We start from the raw sequence: 11,031 nt of genomic DNA on the forward strand, positions 1-11,031 counted from the left end.
CACAATTGGAGACATGGTGCTGTCGTGGTTAGTGTTAACATAGTGTAGCATGCGCTCCGTGATAGCCGCTGACAAAAGGTCGTAAAATCTCCACAAAATCGCCAAGAAGTTGCCACGAAATCGCCATGAAATCGCCGCTAGTTTACACCGGCGATTTGGAATCGCCACAAAAATCACCACTTAAATCGCCCTTGTAAACGGGCCTTAAAGCAGCTAAAACGTACATGTGTCCCTAAGGCAGAGATAGTAAGTCTTTATATCACATGTATAAGGTCTGTATGTGACTATGCCATACCAGTTTTTCATTCTTTACTTCCGGAGCACTTGGTTAAAGACTTAGAGCGGGTGCAAAAGAGGGCCTTAGGGGGGTCTCCCCAACGGAGTGAAACCTGGAGGAAAATTGCAGATATTCTGAACAAATGTCCTACTCCCCAGCTTAATGTTGGCCACAGGGCCACCCGGGACCACATCAACGTCTTGGTAATTAAACAAGTGTAACAATTAAATTAGAGATGAAGAAAGGGCATCTGGAATATCCCCGGATGAGACGAGTGAATTAGATGAGCTGATACAGCAAATTATTGCTCTAGAAGAGAGTGCTACTACAGATACATGTATTACGGATAAAGCTGACAGAGCTAAAGCAGACGATGTTAGAATGAAAGCTACAGTATGGAAAGGATTTCCCAAACCAAAAAAGGGAATCAGAAGAAGAAGGTGAGGACAAACCAAACCCAAGAAGAAGAACAACTGGAGATAACATTGAGTATCTAAAGGAAAGGGAACAAAAGAATGCCGAAATGAGATAAAAGGAACTTCATCTGGAAAAGAAAGGCAGCAACAACAAGTTGACATGCTGAAGGTTATGCACCAGCAACAATTACAATTCCAGCAGCAAAAGCAGCAGTTTCAGCAACAACAAAAGCTTATGATGCAGCAGTTCATGGGCATCATGAATAGAATGCTTGAAAAATAGACATTTGTTCGTTTGTGTGTATGTTGTTTTTCAGCTATGTTCAAGGCTGACAAACTGGTTAATCAGTGCTAATTAATTCTCATTAATGAGCCTTAAAAGTTTAATGTAAAACTTTGAGGATCATTTGCCACCCCTTTCTTAACACTTGCTATCTTTGGAATTACCTTAGACTACAAAACTGGTTTAACGTAAAGATATTGATAAGTGTTTCTGTTAAAAGGCTTTTTTTTTTAGCTGAAGTAATCAGCCAGTGATGGTGGCTCGAGTCCAAAGTAATCACCAGTTGTATTTGAGAAAAGACATGCCAAGGCATTTTTGCAGAAGTCCACAAACAGTGTTCATTTTTCCTACAAGGCTAAGCCCTATTTTGAGATTTTTTATAGTAAATTAAGTTAAAATAGTTGACGCTGTCTCCAAACAACCATTCCACAATCGTACGCACTGAAGTCATAGATGTATTAATTAAACTCTTCCATTTGTCTGGTTAGGACTCCATGTCTGAAGGGGCATTGCAGATGGATAAGCTGGGGTATGTGGGATCCCCACAGATGCCCATCTCTTGTGCAGTAGGGAAAAAGGCAAACTGTGTCAGGTCAGCATAAAGGACAGACATATCTAGCATTCTTGCATCAATGCCTTCGTTCCTATAAACAAAAGCAACCAAACAAAAATCAGTCAACAAATAAGCAAGCAGAAAAATTCTCACCTGAAGAGAGCATTGATCTTAGTCAGCTAATTAAGATGACTAGAACAACATAGGATTGGCTGTTCTTGCAGTCAAGGCACTTATGACCTATAAATACGTTAAATATCGCAAAGGAATGACCAGAATAAGGGTATTTCATAGCGGAGCTCCGTGCACACAGAACACCGTTGTTAAGAAAATATCCGAGAAAAATAGGTTTTATAGCCATGACGCCATCAACCGTCCGTACGTACGTATGCCAATGTGACCAGTGTAATGCTAGTTTACAGCATACATCTTTGATATTGGACATCCATCTTTTGATTAATTGACACCTGTCAAAACAAGATATCTGCTAACCAGTATCACATGACCATATCGCGGGCTCAAGCTTAAAGCTCACCGAGGTCAGCTGGTTTTTTTAAAGTTGACTGCTGACCAGGTACTGAATCTCGATTGGATTGCGGGCTCAACCCAGGTTAATTCACCTGAACATAAGCGAGGCTTCATTTTTCACGCGCTTTCTGTGGCTCGACGCAGCTACATGGCCATACTATATATCAACGAAAGTTCTTAGACAGTCAACGCTTTTCGTTTTCAGGTGGAAAACGGTTTGGAAGATGTTTTCTTTCTGCATTTTTCGCTGGTTTCAGTCCAGTTTGACATATCATGATATCTGTGGTCCACAGTGGTGGCTACGCAGCTATTCAAGTCAAGCATCAGCGGGATGTAAACTTAAAGCTGAGTGTTTATTTTTAATTTGCTTAGAGCTGCTTTTTTCTCTGTTTTGCAATTTTTGGCATATCTTTAGAAGCTCTGAAAGGGTTACACGATGCCTGGAGGACATGTCTAGAACAGAAACAAAAGGACTGAGCGAAAGAGAACGACGATGACAAAACAGAATACCAATAATACCTCATACCTAGCTCATACAAATGCTTTCCTTGGGCACTCAACCGTTTCTTATTTTTACCGATGCGTTATTTAAAGTGGATGCATATTTTCAAAAGGTAATTGGTTCTTCCTTTGTTCAGGAATGAAAATCGAATTTTTATTGTCAACTGGAATTAAATAACAATTATCTGTACTCTTTTGGACATAAAGAAAAATTTGATTTGTTTGTTTGTTTTGCTCTAAAATGTGATCGAACAAGTGTTTTTTTTTTCCGTTTGCCCAACTGGTTTTTGTTGTGCCTCGACAGTGACAAGAAAATTTTCCCCTTATGTTATAAACACATAATCACAATGAGTTCTCGTAAAATTTGGGGAGAATCTCACTAGTTTGTGTTTTCAGAAGTTTGTTTAAAATAACTAAACGTTATTTAAGTGTTGGAGCAGATCTTGTTTGAAGTTCGTCCTTTCTTGGTTGCCGTATTTTGCCGATCCTTGTTCCAAGCCAACCTGGGGTGTTTCAATGAAATACAACAAAATGTGAATGATCTCTTTTTCAGAGATAAAGTGGAATAAAGTACTTCAGTAAAACTCTTCTTTGACCTTGAACTAAAAAGGCTTTTTCTTTATGGCTTCTAATTTCAGCATGATTCCTATTCACTGGCTATTGACAGTTGACTCTGAAATGGCTTTTTTCCTTTTCCATTCACTCAGTGAGGGTGTGCTTGTTTTCTTTTAAAACTCATGCGATTCAAGAAAAATTCATTGCCAAACTGGTGAATTCCAAAGTAGATTTCAGTGGAAAAACTCATCACCTCGTGATTCATATGATATCGGTTTGTAACGTAAAATTTACTGTGGAATTCACTGGTTATGCAATGAATTTTTCTATAGAAGAAAGCAAAGATTTAATTATTAAAGCAGCAACGGGAAACATCAAAACGCAGACAATTCGAAACCTTTTATTTTCACTAACCCTACAGGCAGTAAGAATAAATAACCAGAGAGCTCCGCTTTTAGGCTTGGCTAAATCTATATATTAGTTGATATGTTAATTCTTACATCCTCTACGTAAGTCGTTGTATTTCTCTTGCTTTAGTGTTTGCTCTTTGATCTTTCCTACTTGACACAATGTTTCTTCCATCAGTGTCCATGCGTTATGTTCTTTTCCCTGCACCGCTGTATCGATCTTGTTAGCGCCACAACATTCTATACTGCATCTACAAGCAATTGCAAAAAGGTTGAGACACTGTATGGAAAATCCACCTCTTCTTCCTAAAACCCCTCTTCTAGTTCATAAGAAAAGGATGAATGCCCCTCCCTCCCCCATTCCCTTTTTCAATGTTGATACCCTTTAGTCTGAGTGCCAAGTGGAAATGGAAACAACTTTGCTTGGGGGGGAAGGGGGGTTGGAGATGCGCTGACTTGAATGACACGCATTGTACGGTTATCAACAGTGAGTGTCTCAACTCTTTTTGCAACTGCTTGTCTCGATGGTTGTCGCGTGTAATTCATCATTGCAACTAAACGGAACAGTCAATAGGTTCAGCAAAGGAATCAATGGAAAGCAGAAAAAAGGAGCTTGAACTGGAATAGGCATTACGGTGTTCTAGTTGGGTTCTAATTGATGAAAATGAACTTGCAAATTAGTGCAAATTACCCATTTCTATTTATAATGTTACATACACTGTTTTGTCGAGTAAGCGCGGACAAAGTTTCTGTTTTGCAATGATTTTGCTGATTTCATCTGTCAAAAGTTTCCCAAAATGTTTAGGTGAGGTGCAAAGAGTCATTCCAAGTTCCAAGATAATTGTCCAGTACTGAACTATTTCAAAGCACGTAGGCTGTTGAATAGTGCAGGTGCAAATTATTTGCAATACCGGTTCGCAGTTGCCATATTATAAATCCGATTGAGAACATGTTCAATTTAGCAGAACACGAGTTTCAGCGTCAAGCGATACAGAATACCTACAAGACTTATCAAAAGTTTGCTGAAATAGTGTAATGTACACTTTACGCCATGAGCAGTGACACTGTTATTGATAATATAATCTCTTCAATGAACAAGCGCTCAAAGGCTTAAAATTCACGATAATGGTCAGCGAACGAAATGCTGAAAAGCTGTTATTCCTTGTAACAGTTATAAATCTCTACAATAAAAGTAAAGAACGGTTCAAAACAAAGAAATAAACAGGTTACGGAATGATAAGCTTGTCAGTCTTTTATTACCTTAATAATACGTCACCATGTCAACGCGAACATCGTAACAAGCACAAACACATTTTCGTCCAAAAAAAAGGCAACCTTTTCCCTTTTCAAAAATTTGGTTTATCAACGGAGTTGATAATGTAAATTGACCACCGTACAGAGATTCTAAAAGCTGACGTTTCGAGCGTTAGCCCTTCGCTCTGACGAAGGGCTAACGCTCGAAACGTCAGCTTTTAGAATCTCTGTACGGTGGTCAATTTACCTTATCAACTCTGTTGATAAACCAAATTTTTGTATACTACTTCTCCACCGACGCAGCACCACAGTTTCTTTAGAAACTACCCCTTCATTCTTTTCCCTTTTCGACATGCAACACATGCAAGTGGCGAGAAAAACAACCTGAGATAGACTTTTCATGATTACAAAAGCAACAGGCAGTTAAAAGAAGTTTTCGCAACGGTCTACATAATTCCAACAGTCTACACTCGAAAAACATTAAGAAGTAGATAAGATTTCATTAATTCTACTTTAGACCGTAGACCGTTGACCGATGACACAACCATTGCATTACCTGTGCCTGACGCCATGGCCAGTAACAGAAAACCATTAACTTATTCTAAAACAAAACTTGCGAAACATTTCGCACATTTCCGAATCTCGTTTAAAACTTAGTGTTCAGGGATTTCAACCCACTGAAATACATTAGCTTACTATTGACTGAACAGACACGCGTTCGTATGAAATTCGACCCCACCTCACGGCTAACTGAAAACCACAGACTGTCACTGGAAATATTTTCAAATTAAAAACGGATTCCACTGCAAATTGCAGTGAAAGACTAAATTTCCGCAAAGAAGTTCGTCCTGTTAGCACACAGCAGAACAAGCACAACACTCATTTCCCTGCGTACCATTTACGTAAACAAAATGTGATCGGTACAATCTACGCACGCTTATCGTGTGCGCTCTGATTTCAACTGACTTCTTACAACGTATTGACACTTTCAACACCAAATTTGACATCCAACCAACCCAAAACTGTGCTTGTTGCCGTCAGAAAATGTGTTCATGACTACCTGAAGCGTGCAAGAGGTGAACACCCAATTTCGTCCTAAATGATTGCCAATTAGAGCACTTTCAGCACACCTCAAAAAAACACATTTTCAAACATCATTCCTCACTACGCAAACCTACCCAAACTAAACAAAGTTCTCTTCAAAGCTTACAATACAACTGTCATATATGCAAGGTCTCGCCCCAAAAACAAATAGACAACCCGGCAATACAGAGGTAAAACCACTAGACAAGCAATTGCAAAAAGGTTGAGACACTGAATGTAAAATCCACCTCTTCTTCCTAAAACCCCTCTTCTAGTTCATAAGAAAAGGATGAATGCCCCTCCCTCCCCCATCCCCTTTTTCAATGTTGATATCTTTTAGTCTGAGTGCCAAGTGGAAATGGAAACAACTTTGCTTGGGGGGAAGGGGGGTTGGAGATGCGCTGACTTGAATGACACACATTGTACGGTTATCAACAGTGAGTGTCTCAACTCTTTTTGCAACTGCTTGTAGCTTTGTACAGGCTTTGCGCAACTTTACTACATCCACTTCGTATTTGTGCTGTTGATTCTGTCTGTGAGTCGCACATTCTACATCTGGTGCTTGGGAATTGCGTTCTTGAGTGTCACCTCTTTGTAAGTTCTGGTTGGGAGAAGTGGTTGTCTGATATTTTTGTCGACTGTGTATGCTAAACTAATAGGGACCTTAAGCAACCACGACGACGACAGCGACATGAACGTCACAAATTTGCATATTTAACAATGAAAAACAGAACTTTTGTACGCTTTGCTCATGCGATTTTCATATTTCTTCATCTCGCTACCGTTCTCGTCCTTTTGACGACGTGAAATCAACTGTTGTCCCGTTTGTGTGGATGACGAGAGCACATGATGACAAATTTTCATATTTCTCCTCTTGTCTCTGAAGCACTGATTCCAATTTAATTCCAGGATAATTAGAACACATTTTGCAAGTGTAGTGACTTGGAATAATTGAAGAATGATTGCAGCAATGCGAAGTTAAAAGTTCAGATCACCATATCACTGTTGTCGACACCGTCTTTGTACTGCTGACACCCTTTAGCTTGGGACCGCAAATTTGTGTCCTTAATAACAAGAGGCCGTATTAAAGTTATTAAGTGAAAATTCTCACCCCCACCCCCACCCCCCCCCAACGGCTTTTTTCGTCCCGAATTGAAGTGAAGAAAACCATAGTAGAGGTCTCTAGCAGCAAAACAGTGTTATCCATAAGAACAATTGTGCCCTTTACCCACGAAATATGATCAACAGAAACGAAATAGCAAGGAAATACAAATCTTTTTAACCAAAAGACCAATTTTACATAAGCATCTGCAGGGCTTGAAGATGAAATTCCGCATGGTTATGAAAACCACAGTAACGAAACGGACAGGGTGACCTCATGAGGCGTGTTGAAGTTTCCACAAACGTAAAGAAATCAATATTTGTTACGATTTGTGGAAGTGAACAGTAACTGATCATTGACTGCAAGAAAAGAACTTCTGTGTTCTACAAGGTGAGTCAAGGTAAAGGCTTATTTAATCATAAGAAACAGTTTTATCTAACTGGCCCCAGTTGTTCAAACGATGGATAGCGCTATCCACTGAATAAATCACTATCCAGTAGATAAGTAATAGCGGATTCAATTGCGCTATCCATTGGATAGTGATTTATCCGGTGGATAGCGTTATCCACCTTTTGAACAACTGGGGCCTGGACTTCAAGTACTTCTAAACAGCCAATATACGAAACTAAAAAAAGCAGACAATAATAATATTAACTATAACAACAATGATGAGAAATAAAAAGATAAATAAATGTAAGAAAAAAATTGTTATAGATGAAAGATAAGACTGCCTTTTCTGTCAAACGTTTTTGTAAAAAAAATGCAGACCTAAAACTAACATAATCATAAAAATTGAAACTTCCTGGTGTCTATTGGAAGACTGGTTTCAGAAACTTTAATTTCAGCTCGAACTAGAGTGGATAATAAGTGGAAACTAGTGCCAAGATAATAACGAATATGACATTCAACCCACGCCAACCTGTCCACATCTGCTCGTCGAGGAAATCTTGCACAGCACCCTGACGGATTACTTTTTCCCTTTTTACATGGTAATTCAGACACGCCCGTGCCGATTCAGCCTCCTGCATGTGGAAAAACTATTCTGGTGGACCACTGTTCTATGTTTAGTTACGTTGGGAACAGTCAGATGTAACTTTCTGTATGCCTCCCAGTCGTTGGTTTTTCTTTCAGACCCAGGCAGGAGCACCCTCCGAATAATTTGCGTCGACCTGGCGCGGTGTCTTCTTCTGACAACCTCGAAGTAACCACAGCATGGATGGTGTTGCATAGAGAGTGTACCTAATTGTTGAGGGTCGAGAGTCGAGGGTAAAATGTCAAGAGTCGAGCGTAAAATATATAAAAATAAAGTGAAAAATAAAAAATCAAAAATCAAAAAGTAAAAGTATAGTATATATGAAATAAATTACTGAAAACATCCAGACAAAATTTTCTTTTGCCAGCTTTGCTCCTTTTTCAGTAAAGGGTTGCGTGACACGGCCAAATGACTTCCCGCTCCTTATATTCTTGGGATTTTGGGAGGTCTCTCTTCTGTCAGCGCTGTCTCTACTGTCACGCAAACGTAAACTCTTATCAGAGGAAACATGCATGCGATATTCACGATATTATCTCCATCATAACATTATTATAAACCATTAACTATCTTTATTTTTATTGTTTTCATGCTTTGTTTTAATACTCGCCAAGCAAACAAAATTAAAGTAAACACAGTGGATTGAAATAGGGTTATGTGATGTACTAAGGAATAGGGGATCACTGGTTTTACACGACGTACTTTGTCAGTGGTGTTGCATATCGTCTCGAGGTCTTTTCAAGATAGTATTGCATTCCTAATTGTATTTTTGACTGGAAATAACAGCTGACACTTCAATGAATGCTTTTAGTTATGAATTATTCATTAACTTTCGACTGTCTGTTCATTTGTGTGTCTAATCGGTCAGGGTTTTAACCATTAAAATTTTTCATGAAATAATGTTTCATTTCAAGAGAATTATACACCAGACAAAACCTATACGTGATCCCAGAAATGTTACCTGGCGAATTTTCTTTACAGAAGTATGTGATATATCCAGGACCGGGTGGAAATGACAAATATGGAAAGGCACAAGAAATATTTTGAGCCATTTTCTGCGAGTCAATGTAACAAGGCGAAATTATCTCTGTCCCAGCGTATCTGATTTTCTAATACCATCAGAATTGGCAATTCTGATCCCAAATCCAGAGTAACAATAAACAGTAACCTAGTAGTAATCAGAGTGTTTTCTCCGCCTGTGACAATAGTTGTCTGTTGCTGAAATGATTATTGTGAACGGTTGAAGTTTTACAGACATATAACATACTGACAAAGTCCACTATTGTTCTGTGGATTTTGCTTTCCTTGCTTTAATGCAATTTGATATGAACTTTGATGGCACGTTGCGTGACCGCTCCAGTTTCGGTGAACTAGCAAATTCATGTTATTAAAAGGTCTCATTTTCACTTTTACTGGTAATGTTTAAGCATAAAGGCTGATTTTTAAAAAGAATATCAGCCAACAACTGTAACGATTGCTCTCACGTTTCCGTTTATCCCTGGTTTATTTTAACAAACTCCCGGACAAACACCGAACAACTGGCAATAATAATTACTTCTGCTGATGAATAAAAATAAGTCAGCACATGTGGAGAAATAATGGACACGCACGCGCAAAAGAGACCTAATTAGTATTGCATAATCCAGAAAACATGGCGATTTTCATCATAGGAATTGTATGGAACAAAACACGAAAGTCGTTCTCACCTCTTAAGGAAACAGAAATTGTTCAAAGTTTCATCTCGCCGGCATTCAATATCGCTATACCCAACACTTCCCATAAAAATTAAGGCAAGGTAACTTTTAATGGGTACGGTTTTGTGCTGCTTGACAGCAAATTATTTCGAGTCCGTAAGAAGGCCCTCATGGCGTCTCTAATTTCTCGCAGGAACGTTGTAATGTAGTCTGATTTCTAGCGATAGACGACGACATATCCAGAAAGTTGCATCTGCTTTCTCCTTACAAAACAATGTTCTTTAAGGAACAACTAGCACAAATCCATCAAAATAAATATCTGGCACGGTTTTGCCACTTGTTTTTGCTTAAAGTTTGGGTAAAAATATTCCCTCCAAGCTGTGACACCAAACGAAAGTCCGACGAAGAAAGGCATTAGTCTACTGCTTTTCACTGCCATGTTGGCTTTCAAAATAACTTTGTAACCGCTTCTTTTTGGTTTCCAGGCATCAAAAAAGGCTGTCAATAACAAAAACCGAGTAAAACTGGGGGAAATAAACACAAAAATACAAAAAAATTGGCTGGAGGAAAGCGCGTAGAGCGTAACTGATGTAAATAGTTCTTCTAAATGCTGTAAAGATTCCCGGTCAAAGATGTCAGATATTTCTCCCACTCTTGAAAATACTGATCTCCTGATTAATGGCGGAATACCGTTAAACAAGTTAAATTATGTAGCAGAAAAGGCAGTCTCTGCGGATCAAGTTTTGTACAATTTGGCGATCCGAAACAGGCTCCTTATTCGCTGGTCACGCGTTCATGATCAAACCAACAAAGTGGAATACCAGGCGATACCAAACGCAGCCATAAAATTAAATACCTGCTCGGAAAGAACGAAAGAATGACTGAAATGGCATTGATGGCGAACCCAACAACAGCAGAAAAAGTTAAACAAAAAGGGGTCCAAGTTGCACCATGACAACTTCCTGAATGATTGGACAAGAATCCCCGTCCTTGCAAGTGATGTCATCACAGCATCCGCAATGGAAGAGAAAATTTCACGCTTTGAGGAAAAGCTGCAAGACATGGAAAGACACTTTGACCTCCTGAATGTTGAGATAGAAGAATGGAGAGCAAAATATGCACATTTGGAGGTAGAAAAAGAGAGGCTTTTTCAAGAGGTTCAAAAAGAACTTTCTTTGCCCGCAGAAAAAGAAAAATCACTTGCAAAAGAGGTCGAATCACAAAAGGGAGAAAATGAAGAACTGAAAAAATACCTCAGAAAATTAGAGAAAGAACATTTCCAATCACACAAAGCCCATGTGAAAGATTTCACCGAACTTTCAAGAAAGCAGGAGAAAAGAAGAATTGA

The sequence above is a fragment of the Montipora foliosa genome, chromosome 2 (genome assembly GCF_036669935.1).
Source record: "Montipora foliosa isolate CH-2021 chromosome 2, ASM3666993v2, whole genome shotgun sequence".
Lineage (NCBI taxonomy): Eukaryota > Metazoa > Cnidaria > Anthozoa > Scleractinia > Acroporidae > Montipora > Montipora foliosa.